This window comes from Euwallacea fornicatus, chromosome 14 (assembly GCF_040115645.1).
Source record: "Euwallacea fornicatus isolate EFF26 chromosome 14, ASM4011564v1, whole genome shotgun sequence".
In the NCBI taxonomy this organism is placed as follows: Eukaryota; Metazoa; Arthropoda; class Insecta; order Coleoptera; family Curculionidae; genus Euwallacea; species Euwallacea fornicatus.
This window is the reverse complement of record NC_089554.1, coordinates 4,364,490-4,392,022: the sequence shown is the minus strand read 5'-3', so window position 1 is coordinate 4,392,022 and position 27,533 is coordinate 4,364,490. Positions and strand designations below refer to the sequence as shown.

Genomic DNA, 27,533 nt, shown 5'->3' with positions numbered 1-27,533 from the left:
CTTACTTAGAACACACGAAATTGTTGAATACATTTTAGTCTCAATCCTCTTAAAATGCTCAACTTAGCGCTATATCAACATTTGCATACGAAACATATTACAATTTACATAAAGAAGTGCCTTTTCCCACTGTTTCGAAACATAAACTTGAATAATAAACGTTCGCACAAAAGATTTACAAAGCGTAGCAGCTTTTATGAGTGCATAAGGCTGCCGGGAGGGGAAAAAGACCATAATTTTTATTATACGTAAAATTAGGACATAGCCATTTTTTCAACGAAAACATTCAAGATTTAAGATAACTGGAGATAGGAATGGAACTCAAAAATATATCTGGATGGATGTATTTAGGGGTTCGACTGGAATTCTTTCGGGAAATTGCCTTAGAGGGCCATATATTTTCTCGTTGGAGGAATTTAATGAATAAAGTGGTGGTAATTAGTTCGTCCAGTATAATTCGGTTTTCAGACATAGCGTGATTTTATGTGGCTTCTTCTAAAGTATTTTTTAAAGCAAAAAAATATTTAAACTTAACCAGTTTTTGCAATTAGATGGAATTTATGATATTAGAAACCCACTTTGGTGATAGAGCGACTACTACTTTTTGCCGCTGCAGAGCTTTGTTCTGTGAAGAGCAGCTGATTGAAACGGGTGGGCTTTCATATCTCAATACTGTCATATTTACCTCATAGGGGAATTCATTAAGATTAAGATACTCCGCCCTTCGTCAAATTTAATTGTTACGAATAATGTTGTTTGAAGAATACCTTATTTTTGCTAACGAGACCTCCATATGTTCTCATTGACACCACGAGGGCGTAGCTCAAGCATCTGTGCTGCACTGTTGAATAGAAAGAAGGGACGGTATCGGAATTGTGAGAAAACAAGTAAAAAAATATCAAACTCGAAGTCTGACTTGGGGGGTGGGAGTTAACAAGATAATTTAATTAACAAAATCCCGAAAGCAATGGATAGGGATAGTTAGGAACGAAGCGATTTTAATTAATTTGATTTCATCAGCAACTCGCATTTTATCTTTCTTCCTCCAGACTTGCCTAAACTTATAATTGATGGCGCTTATATAACAATTTTATACACGAGTTCGCAATCGTTTCATGTACATAACACCCTAGGTACAATGTAATTTACAAGAATTACTTGTTTCCAATGATACGACTTAAGAAATTGTTGACATCACGTGCCATTGACTCCACAGTTTTGAGGCATTCAGTTTCTCATTAAACGAAAGACAAGAGCCTGATGGTCACAAACGTATCCGTGCGTCCACGTGGTGACCCTTGGACGCCTCCTCCTTCGAGTCCGAGTTACTAACCTCAGAGAGTGGTGAGAGAGGGATAACGCACGCGGAAGGCAGAAGGATGGATGTTCCATGCTTCTGCCTGCCATCTATCCCAGTAAAACTGGGGAGTGCCTGGTCGCGGGCTTGCCAAAGAAACCACCTATTGCACCATCGGAAACCAGCTCTTGTTAAGACGCAAAGACCAAACACCTAAGGACGGCCGTGCACGTACGGACTCCACAGCGCAACGAGAAGCAACTTAGGAAAGAGAGAAACCATATAGGAATAAGTTTCATTACCGAAGGAAAAAGTAAAACTTCCTGTCGGACGTATAAATGACAATTGGTAATGACACAATACGAGAGCAGAAGGACATGGACGAAATGATTGGAAACAAGAAGAGTGGCGTTGCCATGCAACTTGAAAGCAGAGAAGTCGGGCATACGGAGGCACAAAGCTATCATGAAGGTCCTCTCGTTCAGACGAAGGACTAAAATACGTATGTATAGAGAATCACAAAAGTATTCGTATCTCTTGGTTTAAAATACGTTTTGGCAAAAAAAATACAAAAAAAGTATATTAGGAATTTTCTTTATCACTTCTTTACCACAATGTTCATTTTGATGATTTCAATTGATTTAAATGCATAGAGCGGTTGTTGAAAAGAGACACCAAAGTAAAGAACATTAATCTGATTTAAAACGTTTGATAATAAATTTGCGCAAGGAACGAAAAAAAAATTACAGTGAAATTGCACAGATTTCTGGAAAATGTCATTCAAATCTTCGATCAATTGTACAGAAAAATGGACGAGGAGGCAGTTTAAAATAAAAAAATATTAAATCTGCGCGAAATAAAAAGCTTTATTAATAAAGTGAAGGACAATCCTAAAACAAATGCACCAGCAATGGCCATTCAAGTTGTGTTAGACGCTGAAATAAAAAGTTGACCCTGAAAACATTAGAAGAATTTTGCATTTTCATGGATATAATGGCAAAACTCCAAGCCATAAACCATTCATTTCTCCATAAAATCGCCAAACATGCATGGAATCTGCACAAAAATCTCAAATGAGGATGAGGAATTTTAGAAAAAAGCGCTATTTACGAATGAATGCAAATTTAACATTTTTGAATTAGATGGAAAAGAGAATGTTTGGAAAGGAGTAAATACAGAATTGGAAGAAAGAAATTGCAAGCGACAGTAAAACACGGAGGTGGAGGTATCATGGCTTGGGGTGTAATGGAAACAGCTTGCGCGGAAAAATGACTGTCTTTAAATGACATAATGGACCACAAAGTGTACTGAGGCATTTTGCGCGATGATTTATTACAATATGTTCAAGTTTTATAATTGAACAATCGCTGGATCTTCCAACGGGACAATGATCCAGAACATACGGCGCGAACTGTGAAGATGTGGCTGTTGTGTAATGTACCCCATATTTTAGGTCATCCCTCGGAAACTCCTGATCTAAACTAAATCGAACATTTATGGGAAAAGTTCGACAGAAAAATGAGAGTTCCTACTATTAGAAGCGCAATTAAGAGCAAAGAGAGTCTAAAACGAGCCCTGCAATCAGCTTGGGACTCGATATCCACTAGTTGTACGGAAAGTCTTCTCTTTTCAATGCCAAAAGGCCTGACGTTTGTTATTGAAGTTAAAGGAATACCAACGAAATATTGAATTATTTTTTCTTTTATAATGTTAGAACTTAATTTTTCTCTTTGTATGCGTACTTTTGTGACTAACTGTACAGTGAAGCGGGAATGATTTGGAGACAGCAAGTATTGTGAAAGCGCAACAGGTAAGGAGCGTGCAGGAATCAACTAGCAGAAGTCGAGTAGTGTAAATGAGAGCTACTCGTAGGCCCTTCCGCGCCTGACGATGTGTCCCTCAGAGATAATTCCGAAGTCGAAGGACATTAGAGTCGCCGTGGGCATTCCCACCTTACCCGGCCGTCAGAGCACTAGGTCGGGGGCCTTTTGAAGATTTCCCTCGTGTGAATCTCCACAAATCTTTACGCTTTTGAAAAACACAATTTTTACATTACTTTGTGAGTTAATAACGACCGTCATAGCAAAAGAAGAACGGATCAATCATGAGTAATATCACCTTGAGCGTATAACGGCGCTACTGCGAGGTGAAACAATTCGAAGGAATGCCACTGCATGTCCATGATTGTGCGTTGTTGATAGTAAAATGTTATTAAAACCCACCCGTGGATATCATAGAATATCAAACGACAATTTGCAGTAAACTTGTAGGCTGTAAAAATTCGATACCGGCAATAAAAATTACTCCATGAGTCGAATCTACGGATATTCGGCCTGACCAAATCCACATAGAAATCAATTCTTTAAACGCGTTGTACCACGCCCGTGGACTAGATTTCACAATCCTCTGAGATATGACTACTTTCCATATTAATATATATTGTTTCGGCTTTCCAGGAATTATGTTTGATCCTGATGAGAGCTTAATCACAGACATCGTTACCAAACGAACACGAGCAGTCTGGTTAAATATTTACATAAATTTCCAAATTATTATGTGGGATTACAAAACCCTTCAAGATGGAAACAACTTGTTTACCCTTGGCCTTGGACGTAGAGATTCATCACTCAAACTTCTCCCCAATTTGCCCCCAAGATACGTATCTTATTTAAATACATAACTTCGAATGTAAATATGTTCTTGAGACGAAGTACTTCATAAGCAATTTAAAATTCAAATGACAAAAAGTAATGAGTAACATACTCCTGAAGTTGGGGTACGCTGATAACGACCTATTACCACTGCGACATTAACGAACTTCTAAACTTTCCCTTTATCGTTCATTTTCGTTTCAAGGGTCAGATTAATCGGGAAGATTAGAGCAAATTGGGAAATGAACTGTTATTTTGCTTGTATGTAGGTAAAGTCATAATCGGGAAAATGGCGGAACACGATCGCTGGACAATTAAATCCCTTGTTATTATGATTGAGCTGAGAGCAGGAATTTTTAGGGATTATATGCTTCCTGGTTTAAAGAAAAATCATTCAAAGTTTTCTTCATTATAAAACGTAATCTTCGTCAAGAATTTATAACGTTCTATTAAAGTTCTGACATGCAATTTAGCCTTAAACCCTCCGTATCTGCTGTTGATAGCTTATGGATAATACATAAATTCGAAGTGTTTTAAATGTCCAGCTGGTAGAATGATTTGTAACGTCCTTATAGCGAAGTTATAGCAAAGTTGGCCCATCCTCGCGTCTGTCCTTAACGACATTTACGGACGTTTTAGGATTATCCAACAGGGCGGAAAATAACTTTTCCTTTACGATTAGTGTCTTCTGACTTAGTTAAGGACATCGGAGATAGGATTATTTCTAAGTTAGAAGGCTGAAAGTCTGTATGGGGATTAATACTTATTGCTACAGTAAGTCTTTTAAAAATAAATTGTCAAGTCCTTTGTAATGGAGTTGCATGAATTAAATGGTGTATTTTCGTTGTTTGTTTCTCCCTCTGTTCCCGTTCATGCGTCATCTGAAGGGAAATTTTCTCTAACTATTGTAGTATTTACTCGGTCTCATGTCATTGCAATTTCTCGATGCCGCTAAATCGCTCTCCTTCCATCTGTAAGTGTCCATTCGTCCCCTTATCTCTATCTTTCCGTCCCTGTTTCGTTATTTTGAGTTTTCTTCTTTCAGTATTTTTTTCCATATTTCTCTCGCTCTCCCTCCCCATCCCAATACTGCAACAGCGCTAAATCTACTTATGCTTTATCTACCACGAATCTTCTCGTTTCTTTTGGTAGAAGTTCTTCTCTCTTCAGGCACCTTCCTCTTTCCCTTTTTCCATCATCCTCTTTTCGCAGGTCCCATCCCCTCTATTTCCCTATGTGTGTTTATTCGATCTTGCCCAGTGGCCACGTGCTGCTCTGCAGTTCTCCGACTCCCAGATAGGTCCTTTCAGCTTCGAACTTCATTGGCAGCAATTCTGGAACGAAATTGGATCACGCAATCCTACCAATGTTGATTCTACAATAATTAGGCCTTTGCGCTTAAATAGCAACTTTTCTGAGAACCAGATAAATCATAAAGCCCATACAGAGATATCGCAAAGTGGCAAAACTCAATTAGCCCTAAGAGCATGCACACACTACGTCTTCTCAATGGGGATGCTGGGCAGGGCCATCAATAGAGGGCGCCTGCGTCGGCGTCTCTTTCTTATCTCTCGCTGTCGCGCCTCTGACTCTATGTGACTGCTAGTTTTCAGTTGTTTTCAGCATTTCGTATGCGCTCTTTGAACGTGCCTGAAAACGCTGAAACGCGCTTCACATGGACGCGCGTTAACTTTTTGCGAACTTTTCACGGACCTTTTGTTAGGAGAAGGAATGATAGTTTGAATTTTCATTTGGGACAGGTCGAAATGGCAGCTTTAAAGATTTTGTTCGAAAGGGTTGGTTGATGGATTTTGGGGTAAGTTTGTTGATATTCGTAAGCTCGCAGATGCGACATGCAGGTCGCAAAGTGACAATAAAATTTTATCTCCGAATGTGAAGTCAAATGCCCGAAAACCCGAGAGAAGGTCTCTCAACAGAAATGAACCTGATTTTCGCGCTTTCACTTGACACTTAAAATTTTTATTAATATTTCCTTTTAAATACTTTTTACGCTTGCTGCTGTCGTAGATTCGTTATGCCATTTCTGTTTTCCACTTAAGGAGGTCACACTCTGTCAGGGTGGGGGATTGAGATTTTTCTGAACACCGGAACTTTCGAACGTTCAAATATATTTTTCTGCGAAACAAAAGCATCTGTGAGCTAAAGAACTGTAATCCAACGAATCCAAGCCTACGTGTATGCTCCAATAAATTAGGCACCTCGCATACTCTATTAAAGCTCAAAGACATAGTTTATTAGTTAAAAGCGCACCGAGGAAGAATTCCGAATCAAGAAAAACTATACAAAAAAGCGCGGCCTAATTTTTGTATATTGTTAACTGTTTCAAAATGTGTCAGTTTTATATTAACAACAAAATAGGCACGCCACTGGCTTTTCCATATCCTTAGAGCATACATAATTAATTATGTATTGAAAGCGTGAAGTTCATACGCAAAAGTGTAAATATTGGGGTAAAACCGAGGAGGGCTCGGAAATCAATAATATGTGTAAATAGAGATAAAAAAGGGTCATAATTACGAGTTTTCATTAATGCTTTAGAAGATCGATTTATGGATATTACAGAACATATATTATTTACTTTTATTTCAATTTTAGGCACTTTTTAGCTGCTTTTTTTTTTTAATAAAACGCCGGTGTTCTAAATGTTGTGAATGGAATGTGGTGATGCCTTTTTGGTTTCCTATTCAACATGTATTTTACCAAAATTTATAATCGGTTTTTCGGAAATCATAGTTTATACGTCCGATGTCCATTAGTTTTAACATTTACCCAACATTTTTATTAACAGTACAAATTACAATTAAACATTTAAAAAAGTATTAAAAATTCACACATGAGAGATGCCCTATGAATATAATTTTGAAAATATAAAAAAATACATTTCTAATATTTTAATTAGTATCTTCCTCTGTTCGTGCCATTTTACTTGCAATCTTAGCTCCAAAATCGCCCCACCGGAATCGTTCCCCATAACTTCTCGTAAAAGCTAGTTCATTGGGGGATAATGTCATTTATGAAATTTCAATGTTGGCCAGATGTTTACATCATTACCTCAGCATTTTTTTTTTGGAAAATGTAAACAATTAGAATCACATTTAAACAGTTCCTGTACGGTTTCAGGTCATCGATTTGAAAACGTTTCTGAATGAACATTTGCCTAAGAACAATTATTTCTTTCTGAGATCGAGCTGTAACGAACATCTTGACCTTTTTGGTGGATCGCTTTTTTGTCACTTTGGTTAAGTCTTAGAAATAAAGGGAAAACATGACAAACACCTAGAAGTTGAACCCATATTCATGTAACGTAACCGACATAATATGTGATACTTCGAAAGAAAATCTCCGTGAGAATCGGTTTGTTTGCAGAATGTAGTCGCTATATCAAATCTCTAAATTTCATGGCATTAGTTTCCGTGACTACACAAACCTTCGACAAGTTGATGGCCACAAATGACGCATGTAGTAATTTTCTGGCATTGGACATTTATTAAAGCCATGTATTTTTATCACATTTCCGATAGACGTAGATACATAGACAGATAGACGTAATTAATTGTCTAACAGGGGATGTGTTTTGCCTTTTGAGGTTTGTCCCTGGTTTGCCGATATTGGAATCGTGTGCTACGAAGCTTCTGCTCGATTCGTATCGTTGTAGCCCTGAGGAAGATCAAGCGTTGATTAAACGTAATGTCGGCGATGAATGAATGGTTCAAATCTCGTATCAATCCGACTACAAGTTCTATAATTCCCACGGAAACTTAAAGCCTCCGAGGTATCTTTGGGATTGTAGAGATAATTCGAAGGACTTTCGAGTATAAGCGAATTATTTGCCAATGTCTGGGGAGGTTTGAACGCATCGAGAGTTAAGATGCGAGCAAATTTATTAAGCTTTTTCCAGTTATCTTTGGAATTGTAGAAAGCTCATAGGGACTTTTGGGAACGTGCGAGTTCCTTGCTAAAACCTAAAAGAGTTTCGAGACCATAAAGTGTCACGATACACCTCAAGTCCTACGCTGAATACTTATTAGGAAAATTCAAAAATACTCCCTATTTCTGTATACACTTGTCGAAGACGAAACGAGCCCACCTTCAAAATTTGAGACCAGGGCCGGCTTTAAAAAATCTAGCGCCCTGGGCGAAATTTTTAATAATCGCCGCCCTACCCCCCACATGAACGGTCGCCCAATCTATCCCTCCGCCCATAACATCGGTATTAATTTTTCTCTCCGCGTTTGCTGTCCACCAATCTCGCCACCTCGTACCTGGAAAGTACTGAATTTTACTACGTTCTGCCGCGTAAGAAACACCTTCGAAGCGTATTATCTCCTCGGATAAAACCTCACATAGAAATTTGCATCGAAAATTGATGCTGTGCTATAGCGTGAAATCATCGTTCTCCACATTCCCCTTATTATCTCTGTATTTTTATATTAAAACTTTCATCAAAACTCTTGCGGTGCCCCCAACAATGATCGAGCGACTGCGTCAGCTTAACTGTCGGGGCTATTGGGGCCTATAATCTGACGTCTCGTTTAAAAAAAAAAAAGGAAAAGAACCTGTAATCACTGGACATAACAGGGGATTTCGCAGGCAGCTGTTGTGCTGACACCTTTGTGACTTTTCGGTTATTTGTCCGGACCCTCGACCGAATGTGCCAGATTTCAAATCACCCACTTCTTCCATTAAATTATCTGCTATATATTGGATTAGACCCTTCTTTGTCCTTCCATTTCCTCTCCACACGGATGATTTAATTTGAGGAGTACCTGCGTATAAGCACTTTTTAAGTTGCACCATACGAAAAATCTCATTCAATCGACTCTATTTATGAGCTTAGGTACTCTTTCAGCGCCTTCTAGCGAGGAGTGAATATTTCAGCAACCTTTTATATGACTGACCTTGTCGTTAAAGTTAAATTAGGAAAGGTAAAGGCCGAAAGTGCTGTTTTGGAATGATGTTTTATGCATTTAACGAGTCTGCTTGTAAGCCGCTATTAAACGTGTAGGTCATAGTTGTATAAACGAAAAAGTTGGCGTCACAAGCTGTATTTGGTTATTGAATATTCAGCATTTAGGGCTTTACCTGGATAACATATTTCTGCATATAACGTGCTTATTTAAAAAAGGTGCCAGTGTTTATTCGACCAGAGAGAAAAGGATTTTAAACCTAAATTTGGGCGAGCGCCAGTAGAAGCTGCATTGCCTTCAATAATGCAGGATGCGTCACGGGAATCGAGTGTTTTTGAAACAATTGTGGCATAGTTAGTTTTTGATATATAATTCGTTTTTTTGTTGCGACAGGGTGGTCGCAAATACAACATTTCATAATCACGAGCAAAAAACTACACGTGACATGTGTCCGAGCAGCGTGAAGGGGACAAATTATCGAAGGAAGTTAGTTTTATGTTAATGAGTGAGAGTAAAAGATGCGCCAGCAAGTACTTCTTCGGACGTTCGTTGAGTTTGACCAGTTCCTGGATGAAATTTCACACTAATCCCCGTCATTCCTGATTTAGGAAGAAAGTTCAATTAAAAAAAAATCTCCCTGTCATCATCTATTTTTTCTCCAATGCTCCATTGCTCCAATGCTGCAATTTTTTTCTCGAATGGATAGAGCATATTGTGTAAGACCAAAGTGCTCCAATTCAGTACATAGTTAACGAAATGTAGACCTTAAAAATGGCAAATAAACACGGTGTTAATTTAATATATTCTCGGCTTAAACTTCGAATTTTACGGGTTTAACTTTAAGTCCGCCTATCCCTTGCAATCCTGTTGGCGAAAACATAAGTTTGAGACGACTTAAAATTTAAGCCGACTTAATGACTAACGGTGCGTACGGGCATTAATGTCCCAAATTCCGGATTCGTAATTGGTATAGTAATCTAACAAAATACAGTCTGGATAGGTGAAGTTACGAGAGACCTTCTGGAAAGCTCAAAATAATCTGTTTATGCGGACTGACAATAACCTCTGTGAGCGCTCACACGTGAGAAACAAGAGATTTCATTGTGAGGATTGGTTCTTGGTTTGCGGTCTGTATACAGGGTATCTCAGATCAAGTCTGTTAACTGTAGGTGTCTGCGACCGAAATAAGAAATAAAGTTCAAATGGACGTGGGTCCGCTTTCGCGCCTTGCCTCAAATACTGGGTGATAAAAAATATATTTTTTTATTTTCCCTATAAGACCTTTCTGGCATTAAACGTTTTTATAGATATAGGAGAGCGTGAAATATGTATAGAGACATATCTTTTCCGGGGAAAATAACGTTTTTAATTTCATCCGTGGCGTCTCCATCGCTGTGACCCTGAACATTTTAAACGATAAACACGATACGTCGCTAGTAAAAAAGGTGAGAATAATTTTATGGATGATTCATATTTCGGTGAAAAAAGGTTTCGTGAATATTTTTTTGTAGCATTAACCGTTTTCATGGAAAAAAATAAAACACAACAATTTGCGATGCAATAAAAAACACAACAAGAACTTTTCATAGAGTGCGCGGTAATATGGAGGAAAGAACAGAATCGTGCATCCTTGTAGATACAGGACATTTTCAACACATTTAATTGTTCTTTTATACGTAATATAATGTATCTATTTTATTTTTGTGTTTTTAATATTAGTTAGCAAATAATTTTTTCCCATGAACGCGGTCAACTCTACAAAAAATATTGAAAAGACATTTCTTCGTATATGTATATACGAAGCACTCAGATAATTTTCTTCTTGTCCCAGTGACGTATCATATTTTTCATTCGAAACGTTTAGTGTCGCGTCAAAGGGATGCCACTGGTGATATTGGAAATGTCGTTTTCCTTTGAACAGATGCGATTCTACACATAGTTTGCGCTCTCCAATTTTCATTAAAATATTTAATACCGGAACGGACTCATTAGGAAAAATCTAAAAAAAATGCGATTTTTCTATCAACCTGTATTTCAGACAGGAAGCAAAAGCTGAGTCTCGTTCTTGCGAACTTAATTTCTCATTTCGGTTACAAGGGGCCTACAGTGGTCACTCGGCAGACTTGTTCTGAAACGCTCTCTACATTTGCATCAGGATGACTGGCATCTTCGTCATTACACTACAACATTGGGAGCGCAAATCTGTAGCACTAAGCACAGAAAAGCAAAAACAAATTGATTATGGATTAAGCGACGCTCGCACTTAAATGAGTGCGGTTCGATTTGGATGCACGTGACCTGAACGTGACGCTCATTTCAGTATGAACCCCCTGATTACTATTCCATGTATTAAATTTTGAGCTTTGATAGAGTGGAGCGTGAGTATCGCTACAGTGTGGAATAGCTTTTATTGTTCGAATACGCGATAAAGCTGGAAATGTTAACAGCTTTCAAGCTCTATGACGAATGTTGACGAACGACATCGCATTTAAAGGCGGATACCTCAGGCTACCTTTTGACATCGGCAGACTGTCGACGCGATTTAGATCAGTGACGTTAGGCGGTAATACCTGATAATATTCTGAGTTGTAAGGTTCACGAGGAGCCCTCTCGCGATGACAGCGCTCAGGATTAAGCCGAAAAATTAGCCCTTTCCACGGTATAGGTTGAGGCGGCATAAAGCACTTGGATTAGCCCTGCGATTCCTGTAAATCTCTAGCCCTCCCTACCCTTGGTATTAAGCGTCAAAGGGACCGTTACAGCCCACTTTAGATAGTGCAGAAAATCCAGGGTTCAATGGATTAGATGGGACCACGAGGAGGCAAACCATGGGATTATTATGGGATTAAATAATTACGCAACAAGACCAGAATAAATAAACGGACATGCAGGAATATCGCAAACATATTAGGGGATGCAGTTAAACATTGGATGATTAGAAGGGTGCGTTACGGAGATTAAATGCTTAAGAATGCGATATTTGAATAGGACGGGACGGTACTGTTGTGAGATAACGATCCGGGACGGCACTTTCCCAGGATATTTCAAATAAATTACTTATTTGTTGAACTGTATGATTATGGAATAATATCTGAAATCAAGCCAGTCCACTGGAAAATATTCAATGCGGTGGAAATTTGCATTAAAACGAAAGGATTAATATTAATTATATTCTCTTTCAAAATGTTTGGCAGCACGACTAAGGGTCAAGAGTCATAAAACCCCAATAAACCATAGTCGTCCCAAAAAATATTGCCGTTATCTTAGAGAATAGAGACCTTATGTGCATCTTTGTCTTTTTGTGCGCGATACTTGAATTTATTTTTAATGTTTATATGGCACGGAAACGTTTCTATTGTTTTATTATTTTCAATATTTGTGCTTAAATAAATATCACATAAAAAGTGTTTTATTAAATTCCGAACTTTGTCCTTCTTCAAACTGTGCCTTTCGTACTGAATTTTACCCGCTCTATCATTGTTGAAATTTTATGATCTATTGTGTTTTTTGAGGGACCAGAGTGATGCGACCGTAAATTACAGAGATCACCTTTTTACAATGAAAACTGTCACTGGTATTTGCAAATGGTGGTGGCCCACTCTATTAACATAAAATCGTGTTTATTGGCGTTCTGTGCTGCCATACATTTTGAACTAGACTGTAATCTAAGCTTAGAAGAAACTTAGCGCAAGCCCCACATTTATTTCCCCCGAACAAGGACAAAAATGTGGGAAAATTTAAAAAATCGACTTCTTGACTGGCCACCGTGGCTATTCAACGAGATCGTCGTTATACGTACGGCTTACTAGAAAGATGGCGCCATCTGTGCAGCGTGTCGCGAATTATAACGGCGTTGATCTATATTAAAAAAAAAAAAATGAAGTGCCCAAAAACTGATGAAGAACGGTTCAGTGCAGACTTGTTTGTTGAGTTACAGTTTTAATTGTACTTTTTATTATTAGACAGGAAGTCGCACCCTGGGGGCGGAGTTAGAGAATTGGAAATTATTTCCAGCAATTTTTCGTGGACGCTTTTCCACATCGATCTATCCACTGGTAATTTTCGACATGCAGCCGGTAATTATTATTAACGTGCCACCCGTTGCATTAAAATTCCCCCCGGAATTTCGGAACGGAACTGTATCAAAAACTTCGATGGAAAAGTTCCTTCTTCTGGGATCAAATCAGAACATGGAAATTATTGTAATTCAACAAAAAAATGATAAAAGCTTACAGTCTCATCTTAAAGATAAATCGTTATATTTTTCGGCAATGTCAAAAGTGATATTATTAATGAACAGTCGGGGTTAGGGTGGAACTATCTATTAATTTTTGTGGGCAACCTAATGGAAATTTTGGAACTGCAGGACACCGCAGTAATGATAATCATTTATCTTTGTTATCGAATAATTTCGCCTGGATAGTTTTTCCAACGAACATTACTTAATGGATGGCTGTTCTTCCAATAACCCGATACGCTCCCCTTAGCTCGATTAAGCAACATATCTGTTGAATTTTCATCGTTAATTTGTTGAGGCCGAGATCTCTCGCTCACTCCTCCGAAGGTAGAATTCGTTCCGGTGAATTTCGGGACGTGAAAAAATCCCGCAAATTTCGGAAGAGGAGGTCGATCCTTCTCTAGCCCGTAGCCGCCTTAACATAAAATAAATTTGATATAAATGTCTCTTTAATATACAAAAGTTGTTCGCTGGATGGCCCATTTAGCCCAGTCCCATTTTAGACACAAAAGCCTCACGATATCTTGATTAATAGCATTCGCAACTTTCAAGAGACGGTTTTTCTTCGTCGACAATGGAAATTGGAGACGGGTCGCGAAAAGGATGATGCCGTAATAAATTACCGAGTGATATTATATTGCCATATTTCCTGCATAACTTTCCCCGAGAATTACACAACTTTGAGGCTGATACGCTTGGATTATTATATCAAAACTTTCCGATACCACAGACGTTGCATGTACAACACAGCAAATCGTACAGGGCATAATTGAGAATTATTATCGTATCCCACATGGCTTAAACAGCTTGTAAAACAAGAAGCCTGCACAAATTGAATTCGAAAACTGAACTGGAAAAAAGGGAGTAGGTAATAATTCCTGCGTCAAATCGTCGAATTTCCTATATAAATTTTAGGAGAATTTGAAAAAAAAAAAGTTTAAATCTCGTCTGGGATTGGGTAGACAAGAATTCGCATTACATCCTGTCTGTTTGGAAAGCGATTCGGAAAGGTCAAATCAAAGCAAAAGTTTTGGGAGTGTGGAAAAAAGGAGCAGGAAAAGAAAATATGATTAGGGACTCGTGGGAGGTAGGAATATTGAAGGGATCCGGGGACGGAGTTTTAGTCTATGAGGAAAGCCGTAATCGTGCCCGTTTTCCCTTTTTATCTAATACCTCGCACATGCATTAGTGGCCGTAATTAGAGCAACTTTTAAAAATGTCAAACTTACTAGGCCTAATTCCCTTAATCGAAAATATGTTTTACATTAAACTGTCAGCGTTTATGATGCATAAAAATGTCACAATAACAATCTTAATGAAAATAAATTAAAAAAATTATGTCCCTCTAGCGTTGGACAACCACATAACGACTTTCCTAAATTGACATAAGTAAGAGCTAAAATCTAACTTCCAAGCTAATATTTCCCGTTACGTTAACATTTTGTCGTGCCGCCTGAAGTGCTGCATGCAAGTCATTTAAATTAGTGTAGTTTTCGCGTCGTGTTTGGTTGCCAGTGTAATCTCACAAGTTATCAATAGGGTTCAAATCTGGACGCCGAGGCGGCAAAGGTACAACGTTTCGCTCCCTCGCCGGTTCTGTGACAAAATTTGGTCTATGTTTAGGGTCGTTATCGCGTTTGAAAACATTTCTTATAGGTGTGATTTTTTCAAGACGCGCTACAAGATGATCGCCCAATGCGTTTGTGCGTAAACCGAGGGGGATTCCACGACGTGGACTCGTTCCAAAGCTGAAGAGGCGTGCTCAAACCGTGCTCGACCCACCACTATGCTTCGCAATCAGTGCAAATAAATTTCTGGTTCAATTTTGTATCTGCCGGATGTTTAACATAAGACGGTCCATTGGTTTTAATTAAATTGGACTTAGACTTATCACTAAAAACTACGAGATCTACTGTCCAATTGAGGTGGTTGTGCGCAAAGTTCAGTGGGGCCTTTGTATTTTTCTTAGATAGTGAAGATTTTTTCGCACGTCTCTTGCCACATTGTTCCTTTTCTAGCAATCTTTTTCTTGTCCTCGAAGTCATATTCTCGAGTCTCATTTGGTCTAAATTCAACTTTATTTGTGTCGACGACGGAAATGGGTCTTTTTCATATGTTTGGGTTGCACATCTATCGAAGTTTCTCTTAAACGTCCTGAATTTCTTGGGGCAGTTACTAGTCCTGTTTTTCGGAATTTATCAAGGATTCTCGACATAATCGCTGTATGCAAACTCAAACTCAAGTAGTATCAAATATCAAATAGTTTTCATTCATTTTCGTGCCGCTGAACTCTGAATTTCCTTAGTTTTGAGGGAATAGTTTCGTAGTGGCCAACAGTGAAAAGAGCGAAATCAGTCTATTTATATTATTTTTGCTATAACAAATGATGGTTTTCACTGAGAAAACTGAAAAAGCAAAATTTCCGAAGTTGCTATATTTTTGCCTAACCCTAAGGAACGAATTTTGTTAAGTTCTTTTATAAGGGTTGTTATGATCGTATTTACCCGCTTTAAAAACATTAAGAGTCGTATAAAAAACACATTTTGGATTAAGGCATTTCCGTCTACACAATGGCTAAAAAATAACCTAATTATGTCCACTGCTGTACGTATTTGCTCAAATACGATTGCAGAGAAAACTCGTTCGCTGGCGCCATTTCCCGCAGAGCAGTCTCATTATTTGGTTTTTTCAATATTTGTTAAAATTTAAAAATCTGCAAAAAGAACAACTTTTCATACCTCAAATGTGCACATTCTCATTACCTCGACCCCACATTTTATTTACCGATCTTTAGTATCCTGTAAGCTTCCTGTTTATGCACACACATTCATTATAAAGTAATCTACGTAAATATGACGCGTTCTTCACACACTTTTACAGAAAGTTAAGCTGAAATTGAAACGGCTCCGTCATCAGGTATGAAATTTATATGAGACTTCGTCGAAGTTTGCTGGAGAATTATTTTCTTATATCTCAGCTTCGGAATTTCATTTCCAGAGAGCGCCTCTCGATCATATCCAGCCAGAGCTATTTTCCGCTCAGTTCCGCTCAGCGCTGTTCTTTTTTCTTGGATAATTTTCTTATGAAATAATGCAATTTCGCACCTGGATATCTGCGAGACGACTTTAACAACCGAACAATAGGTACTAGGAACAAAATCCTCATCCTGGGACTATCGCTACTTAAAGTATATTAAAATAAATAGGGAATCGGAATTGCAATGAGGCCATATTACATTCAATCTAAAGTCCAACCAATGGAGCTTTGAGCAGGAAGAAGTGTAGAATGGCTTTAACTTATACGACCTCCTTTATATCGTCGGAGCCATGGGACTGGCTCACTTTTATTCAGGCACAAAACTCCTTTATATTCGGAACGATCCATACAATAAGCAATTGTGGGTCCCCCAGTGTGCCTCGTTCTCAAAATTTAAACATTAACCCTGCACGGAAAACACTATCGAATTGGTCTCCTTTGACTGGAACCCTAATTATGGGACAGCAGCTTTCCGGCTTCAGCTGCGGCGCCAGCGTTTCCCTTCAAGAAGTTTAAATCAAGTTACAAAAACTGTCAGTAATTGGGATTAACTCGGGAAAATGCATAAGCAGTAAAAGTTGGGGGGCGCTTTCGGGTTTATGTAAGGATGGTGGTTAAATCTGACTACAAGGTAATGTTAATAAAGCGAGCCAATTTTGAAATTATCGGTGCAACATGGAAAGCAGGTATGGCGTGTTTAGTATGCACTTCGCCCTAATGTAGCCAGGACTCGACTAACAGTAATTTAAGCACGATTTACTTAATTGACATATGCATGCAAGGTTAAATGAGATTAAGCAATAATACAGGTGTTAGTTTGTGCTGCGATAGGTAATGTAATACGAGGCTAGTCCGAGAAGTATCCGCCAACATTTAGTGAAAAAAAAAGTGGAAATATCGCATAATTTCTGAACCCTGTTTGTAGTAAGAAGCTTCAAATATTTCAAAATAGGCAACCACCCCTTCATTATCGTCAAATATCTTTCCATCGAGTCATTTTTTCGACTTTCGAAATAGAAAATAATCTGAGGGGACTAAATCTGGCGCATAGGGCGGATGAGGAAAACGATCGATCTTGATCATCGCGATGACGGAAATATGATGTATGATGATATTCTACGTTGTCTCGATGAAACCAGGCTTTCTTGGTCTTCACTCCAACGCTGCAATAAATTTGTATAATACTTTCCGTTCATTGTTTTTCCTTCGGGGAGATCGTCAGTAAAAATTATCCGACGTAAATCCCAAAACGCTGACGCCATCACCTTTCTTGCAAATGAAACGGTTTTCCCCTCCTTTGGAGCCGATTCTCACCTTTAGGTCCATTGTTTTGACTCCTCCTTTGTCTCAGGTGTGAAATGATGGACCAATGTTTTATCCACGGTTATAAATCGACGTAAAAACATGGCTTTGTTGCTGCGAAACTTCGTCAAAGAGTCCCTTGAAGCATTCTCATCTTGCGGTGCAGTTTTTGTTCAATTGCGAGTAATCGCGGCAACCATCTTGCACGCAGGTTTCTCATATCCAATTGTTCAGCCAAAATGCCGATGTACAGTAGCTTTTGAAATTCCTATTTTCCAGTACGATTTTGTGGATTTTCACCAGAATTTCTGGAGTGGGCAGGTCTGAAGTATCATTGGCTCGACCACTGCGGAGTTCGGTTTGGGAGCTCGTACGACCGCATTTAAACGCTGCAACCCAATATTTTACAGTTGCCAGGGGAGGATCAAATTTCCCCAGAGTAGAATCTAACTCCGCTTTGATGTTGGACAAACTAAGACCGTTCAACTGAAAGTATCGTCAACGAAATCTCTAAAAGTGTTAACTGAAAACGGCCCCAAAGCAAACACAAACCAATGTAGCACCCTCAAACTTTAGATTAGGTCTTTGTAATGTCGGCAAATTTTCGGCAAAAAAATGGCCATTTACGTGTCAGATCGGGTACTTCTAGAACTATCCTGGAAGGTATATGGGCAATTCCATATCCGGCATCGATTCGAGCCCAACGCGATGAAACTGGAGATGCCAGGAACTCTTAATGAAAGGAATACCTAATTTTATATAAGCCTCAAATAACTTCTGCCTTTATCAGGGAACTGAACTCTGAATTTTCCCCCATGTATCTACTTAATTCTAGCTGGATGTACATAGCCTTTCCTTAGAGAATAAATAGAAGAAATTAAGGTAGGGCTTTAATTAAATACGAATTCTAATTGAATACTTTCAACTCTATAGAGCCACCCTCACTGGAATGTTCATCTTAAAATTCAGAACTTTGTTAAAGTTTCCTTCGACTACATTTCCTTGCTAGATACTTTTCTTCGTTTAAATACCTCTGTCTTTTCAGGAAAATAGCTTTTAATGATTTTTGGTTTAATCTGTCTTATACCTCTATGCATTCAGAAACTCTATTTAAGATTAATTGTAGCAGACTACTACTATTAACCAGTCCAGAATATTAATCGGAGAAGATGGAAGTTAAAGCAAATTCGGGGATCCCTTCAATTTCGCCGATCAGATACAGTTCGATATTCGGCAATTTGATTTTTTTGAATTGTTGTTTCTGTTAAGGGCCTAGAACGAGCACGAGAACTAAAAATATTTCTCCAATATCAGGGCATCAAAGCGTCCCTTAGAAAACTTCTGAAAGTGGTTTTTGATGGCGTTTAAAGACGTCTTCGCTTGTTGGACGATGTTATTTCAAAGCTTTTAATAAAAATACGGACCAATAGACGTGAGATTTGGATATTTTAGCCAGTAGATTATTTCCATGGCAACCACTAAATTAGTAAACGTTCCGCCCTTATTTCGTTCGATGGAAATTATCCTCTTGTTTAATTTACCTACTACAAATGATTTATCTTACATATATTAAATCCGCTTCTTCTATCAACTTACAGATGTAATGCGAAAACGGTTAATATGATTCGGTAGCTGGTAAGAGAAACCATTAAGTTTTTAATAGGCAGTTGTACAAAATCTTTTATTATCGATTTATTTCGACGCTCACTTTTTCAATAGTTTTTCTTTAACGCACGATTTTATTGTAGGCAGCTGAACGTACAGAATCAAAAAACAAGTCATTATTCTCTTATTTGGCGCCCACTCGTCGTACGGAGATAAGGTTTGAAATATTCAGTAATTGTCATCTGTCTGTTTGCTTCATGCCATGGCTGTCATGTCTGGCTGCAACTCGTAAACTTCACGCGTCACTGTCAAACTTGTCTTCGAAAATTGTGAATTGTTTTACGTAAGTTAAATCCATAATTCAATTTTCTTCCAGAATCATGACCAATATCTGCGGCTGGCGGGAAAATATTGCAACCAACTGGTGCATTAATGGATTACTCAGTTCGCTCCACGTTCAACGCTTTCGATTATTAATCGCCGCCATTAATACACTTATGCGTTAAATAACTATATTCGACTCTAAATCTAGCTTTTTCTTACTCATGATTTTTTTGCACATAGGGTAAAAATGCTCTGTCTACATCGATTTTGATCTCAGGAACGGGTATTAATGGTTGTGCAACGAGTGGTAGTAGACGTGACGGTTAGGTTCACGTGTAGGTACCTAATGGCCTATTTGGCTTAGGGGCAATATTATGGTACGTTATGCTTCTGATAAAACTGGCAAGATGCTGGTAATTCGGTCCTTAATGTGGGAATAGACGTTACTTTTCTAATTGAAGGTATTAGTCGGTGTTGGTAAAACGAGTTATTGGAGTCCGGTGCTCAAGATTCATCAGGCGAGTTCAGCCATGTGTTGGTGGAGATTGAGTTGGGTTTTCGGTTATAAATTACATTTACGAAGAAGAAAATCGAAACTGTTTGTTTACATTTGGGTTTTCATGCTGGAAACAGTGAGTTTGCGGCGAGCGAGCGTTGTTGCATTTTTATGGCCTGTTGCTCACAGTAACGGGTCGTAAAGTTCCAATAACGCTCGTCGCTCTTGGCACCGGGCGGTAATGTAAAAATAACGCTTGTTAGTTATTTAACCGTTTTTAATCCGGTAACTAGGTACAACGATCCTTGACCTACTAAAGTTAAGTAGGTCGTAAAAATTTGAAATCAGGCGACATCTTGTTCTGTCGGGCCTCTATACATTTACCATTTGAAAAATGTTCAAAACATCTAAATACTTGTGGGGAAATAGCAAAATTGCTTTTCGCGTCTATAACTTTCCCAAAATTAATTTCCAGACTATTATTTAACAGGAAATTCTAAATGACCCTATTATTGTGCCGCTTGATGGGAATTTTCAAGAACGTCGTAAACCATTAAAGTAAAGTTAGTCTCCATTGGACGCGTAAAGAAAGTAAGAAACGCCGGTTTAATCAAGCCCTTAGGGCAATTACAGACGAACAAAGCACCTCTTGTCAGGAGCTACCTATCTCGTAACAATGGCTTGACGACACGTTTATCTCTAAAGCCGGATCTCCAAAGGATCAAGTGATTCGTAACATTCCAGATAAGTTGTCGGTTGGATTGGGAAAGGAAAAACGTGTGCTCGTCCTGAGAGCTGGACAAATCGGGCAACTAATTAGACCGGGCATCCAAATGACCGCGAGGTTGGCCTGAGTACCTCATCAGCGTCACGACGCGCATAATATGGAAAAATGGACACCATCAAGTTCATATCATCACTAATCATTTTAATTATCCACCATTATATAACCCTTCATACTTTATTATAATATTACCTTTATCCCGTGAAATATTATTTTATAACGCGGAGTCGCTCGCTAGAAAACGTCAGGATCGGTGGTGATAAATGTGTGAAATGCGCCGTTAATTTAGGCCCTCGTCAGCTTTGTTGGAGTTTAAGTATTGGCGGTCCAAGTTTCTGACAAATGGCACATTTCTTAAGGTAGAACGCTACAAGCGAATAATGAAACAATCTGAAAACTTCCATAAGAATAATTATGAAAATCCCACCTTCCTGGTATGAGAATTATTGCCCGGATAATTTTTTGCTCGACGCTTACGTAGGAACGGAGGGACGGTTCCCTAAAGGTTTCGCACCCATAAACCAGGTTTGGTAATTTTTCGTCTAAGCTAGACAAGACGGATTTGAAGCCCCATGAATATTTACGAGTCGACTTTCACGTCGTAACTTTAGCGAAGAAAATTCTGGAAGCAGGTAACGGAGAAGTTGTTCCAGAGAAACTTTATCTTGCTAAACAATGTCATATAGGGATAATCACGGTAATAATAAAGGACGTCCCCTAAACGGGATTACGGGAGGCGACAAAAATTTTAGCGGCGAGATTCCGTCGTGCTGAAAAGTTTAATTGAGTTTATTGTCTCTCGTATAATATTACACTGGAGAACACCGGGGAATTTTAATGAATACTGTAGGTGTTATCTGCGGTATTTGTTTGGAATTGTTAGTAGCTGGGGTCTCAGAGACTTTGTTAGACCACAACGATTTGTTGCAAGATTGCTTCAGAGGTACGAAAATAGTCCCAGAAGTATCCGACCTAATACTTAAAAAAAAAACAAAAAAAAAACAAAAAAAAAACGAAAATATTGCAAGATATTACATTATTTGTCCACGTGGTCCCTTTTGAGATCGGCACAGTTTTCCCAGCTAAGTTCTACGGCTCCTAGGTCCTATTTATAGTATGAAGCTTCGAACGTTTCAAAATAGGCATCAACCTCGGGCTCCACCTTTTCACTATTGGCAAATCTCTATCCGTCGAGCCATTTTTTCAACTTTGGAAATAAAAAATAATCTGAGGAGGCTAAATCTGGCGGGTGGGGTGGGCGAGGGAAAAGTTCCCAGCCAAGTTGATTGATTTTGGACATCGCAATAACGGAAGTGTGGACTGTGACCACGTCTCGATGAAACAAGACTCTCTTTTCCGCCAAATGCGATCGTTTTCCCGTAATTTCTTCGCTCAAACGCTGTAACAAATGTTTATTAAATTCTCCGTTTGTTTTCTTTCCTTTAGGGAGATAGTGAATAAAAATTGTCCCAAGGGCGTACCATAAAACTGACGCCATCTCACCTTTCCTGAATATGGAACGGTTATCGCCCTCTTTGGAACCGATTCTATCCTTTGAGTGCATTATTTTGACTGCTGTTTCAACTCAGGTGTGAAACGATAGAACCATGTTTTATCCATAACTATGAACCAGGGCAGGGCATCATTCGAATAAATATTCAGTTGATTGAAATAACGATCTCAAAAAAGGGTGTTTTGTTGATTCAATTTAGTGATTAAAATTTGCACATAATTAAAAATGATCCCATTGACAAATCGACGAATATCTTAATTCGAATTATTAGTTACTAAAAACGATAAAAAATTCAATCGCAAAAAAACCAATAAAAAATGAGTCATTTGAACGATTCATCCAAACAGCTGCACACATTCCAGATATCACAAGTACTCTTCACCTACTGCCCACACGAATGCAATACGCAGATCTTGCAGAGAGGTTTTTAGTCGTCTCTTGATGTTCTAAATAATCGTCGAAGTTAGTTGATTTCAAGGGCACTGAAGCTGCTGGATATAAAAATGTGTTCTGATCAAAATAATTTTCCATTTGATGTAGACGTTTTTAAGTGGTAATAGCGCCTCCACGTCAGAGTTGGTGGTGGATGCAGGTTTTAATGCCGCGAGTGAATAAAATGTGAGACTTAGAAAAGCGACGATGTTAAATGAACATTTTTTTGAAGCCGTTAGTGAACACGAACAATCCAATTCCAATTTATATGCTGTTCTGGGGCGTTGCATGTTATGTAAACCGGAAGATAAGAGAATAAAAGGCCACATAAAATCTGCTTAAATTTTCTTATCACATTTGAAAAAGCATCATGGAGAAAAAAGTGTGGAAGAATACTCGCAAAATCAGCAAAGTCAAGGAAATAAAATGGATAAAGAATATTCGGCCAAAACGGCCCCTAGTAAAGTTCGAAAAATAACGATACATTTTCCCAGCAGAAACTTGACAGCGACATCGTGAAATTCGTCACTCATCATTCATTAGTGCGATTAAAAACCGTTGACATTCCTTGTTTTCGAGATATTTTCAAAAATTTCCCAAAATTTTGAACCGAATTCAACAGTTATAACAAGACGAACTTTGATGGAAAATCCACAAATTATCTCGTCCTAATGAACTCCGTTTAACTGAAAAGTGTAAAGAAATCTCGTACCTTTGCTCTACGCCAGATATGTGGTCAGAAGAAAAACAAAGTTTCCTAAAAGTTATAGTACACCGGATTTCAAATTCTTTTGAAAGAAAACTTGCCGCTTTGGCTTGTCGTCGGATTCCACATTTGCATAACTATGATAGAATAGCCATCCTGTTGCATTCAATTCATATGGAATATGAAATTGATTTGTCAAAATTAATCGCAACTGTTACTGATAATGGAAGCAACTTTGTGGAAACTTTTAAAGTTTTTGACATAAATAAAGATGCTCTTGATATTAAGGCAGATAATTTACATGACGAAAATTTTCTAGATGATATAATTGACAATGGCGCAGAATCAGACTTTGATATGGACAAAAACAACTCTTCGTCGAGTGAATATCTCAACAATCTCATATAAGATCTTTTTCTCGTACCCGATCAACACAGCTCATACTAAAAAAATAATTAGAAGTTCTTTAACGATATCTAGAATTTACAAGCAAGTGTTGGAAAAATGCAATGTGCTATGGAACGCCGTATCACGCCCAAAGCCTGCGGAAATTGTACAAAACGTTCTAGGATATACTTCGTCTAAATCGGGAAATACGCGCTGGAACTATATACGGTGTTATTAAACAGATGCCGAAGTCAAATGAAAAATATTTACCAGCATCTGAAGAGTTTAATCTGGAGAATAATTTCATTATGAATCGAAGTGGTTTTGTATATCTCGAAGAATGTGTACAGGGCTTAAAGCCAATGGCGGAAGCTCCAGACATTCTTCAAGGAGAAGACAACATTTAGTGTCACACTACCTACAATTATTGCATTAAGAAGAAAACCATCTTTACTATTAGATCGACAACGGACGTTGTGTACAGATTTACTCAAAGATCACGTTGCATCAATTAATAATCGATTTGCTAATTATCTTGAGTTTAAAACTGATGAAGCGAAAAAGCCACCATGGCAGCACTTCGTTACCCTCAGTCCATCATAGGCAAATGTAACAGGAATCGATTTTTTTTTGTTCATAGTTTTTTATCAAATATATTACTCCGTCGTCATCGTCATCGCATCAGTGGCGCGTTTTTTCTTATGGGCGACAATTACCAACGACGCCAAATCTAGACCTTGTACACACCCAAAATTTTGAAATGCGGGTGATTTTAAACGTCAACTAATTTAAAAAATAATAATTATTAAATTTAAATATTTTCTTCAAACGTATTTACGAACTTTACGTTAACTTAATGTTTTTTTGACTTCTTCAAATAAAATAAATATTTTTTGTATTTCGCGCGTAATTATTTTTACAAATGCACAACTGAAAATTAGTTGTGATTAATGACTAAAATTTGAGTTATCAATCATAATCTATCGGGGGAGCAACTAATATTTTGTTAGTCGTTTTCATAATTAGTTGAAGTGAATTATAAATGAGGATTTAATTGCGACTGATAATTTATTTTAAGTCACTAAATTTTAATTTTCAATCGTTAATCGGGCAATTTATGCCCCACTCTGCTACGAGGCAATGAGAAACTTCGTCTTTATTGTTGCGAAACTTTGCCAAACACTCCCTTGAAACATCCTCGTGGCGCAGTTTTTGTTCAATCGTGACTAATCGCGGCCCCCCATCTTGCGCACTGCTGTCTCCCATCAAATTGTTCAGCCAAAAGGCGATGTACAGTACTGTTTAAAATTCTCACCTTTCAGTAGAATTTTACGGATCTTCAATATAACATCTGGAGCGGTCAGATCTGGAGTGTCATTGGGTCGACAACTGCGGAGTTCCCCTTGGCAGCTGGCACGATCGCGTTTAAACTCTGCCACCCAATATTTTTGAGTTGCTAATGAAGAACCAGACCCGCCCAGAGTAGAACCTAACTCCGCTTTGACGTTGGATGGACCAAGACCTTCCAAACGGAAGTATTGGACCACGTGTTTATGACCAATTTTTTGCATGTTCACAAAACAGCCGAAAACGTTTACTAAAAGTGGTTCCAAAGCAAATACTGTAGCATCGGGACTCAATGGGATATCAAATTCCGATACTAGAGTAGATACGGGATGGTGGTTATATCTGCGAAAGAAATCACAGCTCGAGAAACAAAAGCTGTAAGTGTGCGTTTGTTAACTAAAGATAGAAGGTCAAAAGAAGAAGAGCAAGCGGACCGAGGCCTGTCTAATCTCAGTTCGTCGTTTTCGGGCCTGCCCGGGTCAGCCTCTTACTTTTTCCAACTCCCGTAACTGCTACCTGTGTTTCTGGGTTTCTCACCCCCGCTTGATCACATCTGGGCACCATATGCCCAGAGGATCATCACTCTAATTGTCTTATCATAATGTCTTTAAGTTTGGGGATGCGGGATTGTGAAATGGAAAGCACGAATGCAAAAATTTAAGAAATTGTCGATGGTCAACCGAATTATGGTCTGGTTTTGTGATCCTACAAGACGAATCCACGTAGCATCCTCACGCTTCAGAAATAAGCTTTCCGAGATTAGATCTTTGTAATATAGGAAATTTTTGGTTCGAAATGAACCGGGAAAATTAGAGCGCGGAGAAAATTGCAACGGCAAGCGATGGAGGGCCTGGACAAAAATACTCACGTGGACAGTCGGTGCTGTCCAGGTCATCATCTTCAGTTTAAAGTCTGGCGACTTTTTAATGGAAGACGCCGAAATTTAGAACCACAATTCGAGTACGCCGACGCCAATTTGGTGGAAACGCAAGTTTCGAATTTGTCTGTATGTTATTTCCGTTTTTAGTATTTTTTGTACGATAACGCAACAGAAATTCGGCGATTAGCTTTGGTGAAAAGCGCCATAAGACACTCACCGCAATAACAACAAAACTGGTCTACTCTGAGAAATGACATAAAATCTCTTGATCAAGGAAGTGCAGCTCTCAACCCATTTATCATAGTTCGGTTTCTCCATTAGGGTCTTCCCATTGCCTTATTCGGACCGCAAAATTGGAACCGTAAACTTTTGATTACTTTTATTTTTGTCTCGTCGATTTCATTGAAGCACAATAAAACTAGAAACTACCTGAAACCGTTCTCGGAATGGCAATGTCTCAATAAGAATTTGCCTGCAACATTAAACGTTGGGAACTTTGCAAAATCTCTTCCTGAAGCACTAAACGTACACGAAATGATGAAAAATGAAAGGGATTTACAGAAATCCCATAAGTTTAGTCGGGACTTCGCGGTGGCTACGGATATTGCCCACCTCAATCAATTAACTGAGGTAGACAATTTATAACCAAAAGCGCCCTTGCGTAGAAAAGGGAATTATTAAGGGTGCCATTTTGACTGAACCAAAAACATTGTTTTAAGACTAGAGGAACATTAAAGTACAATAAAACCAGAAACTACCCGAAACCTTTCTCGGAACGGCGATGTCCCAATAAGAATTCGTCTGCAACATTAAATATTGGGAGCTTTGTAAAATCCCTTGACGAAACACTAAACGTAAGTTTTCATCGTCTTCCCGTTAATCACCTTTTAAGCCTTCACGATTTGAATTAATTCTACCTAAACCTCTGTACAACGAAGCCTGGCATTTAAGAGATTACTGTTATTTGGCCGGAATTTAAATAAGTTAAAACAGTTTCAGATTTTCTTTTTCCGGTGTTAAAGGAATTAAACCGACTGGTTATTTTTTCATAAGAGAATGTCTCGGCCTCGGGTTCTCCGTTCGCTAACCAGGTGTCAAACTCAGTTTCAGGTGGAGAAAGTACACTTTCGGGCACTTAAAGGCCCACGGGAAGTGCGCTTTTCCCTACGCGAATGGAATCAGCACGCCATGAAAACGAACTTGATGTCGCACAAGCCGCAGGCGAGTGCAGTAAGGCGTACGAGTAGGGAATGGTCGTGTTGTGCAGGTTGCACACGGAGCTTTTTTGCGTAACCACAACAAACGGTCAAAAAATAAAAAGGTCTCACTGGTCGAAACTTGCAAATTTGTTTGGCGTCGTTGCCATGGATACCGTTGCGGAGCGGCGGGAAATGAGCTTATTTCTTTATCGTTGCGCGTGCAACGTACAGGAAAGGAAAGTGTGCAACAATATCCTGAACGTGAAAGAAAAACTAAATATTTCATCGTTTCCAGTTGCAGGTAAGTGCCTATAAGTTAATCTCCAAACAGGGAAATCCTGCCCGGTGGCAGGCCGCAGAAATCGAAAATTGAAATTCCCTATGTGAAAATGTAAATTGAATAAATCGT

At 38.6% G+C, this 27,533-nt stretch overlaps 1 protein-coding gene across 5 annotated transcripts in view; it reads left to right on the top strand.

Annotated features, from left to right (window-relative positions):
- The first annotated feature begins 5,576 nt into the window (after positions 1-5,576).
- Positions 5,577-27,533, top strand: part of LOC136343400 (5-hydroxytryptamine receptor-like) — a 172,724-nt gene continuing 150,767 nt past the window's right edge. For 3 of the 5 annotated variants that reach the window (XM_066290102.1, XM_066290104.1, XM_066290100.1), the window contains exon 1: positions 5,577-5,764. The gene's annotated coding sequence lies outside the window, so the exon portion shown is untranslated. Of the gene's footprint in view, positions 5,765-27,252; positions 27,426-27,533 lie in introns of those variants that run through there. The other 2 variants (XM_066290103.1, XM_066290101.1) reach the window with 1 other exon arrangement.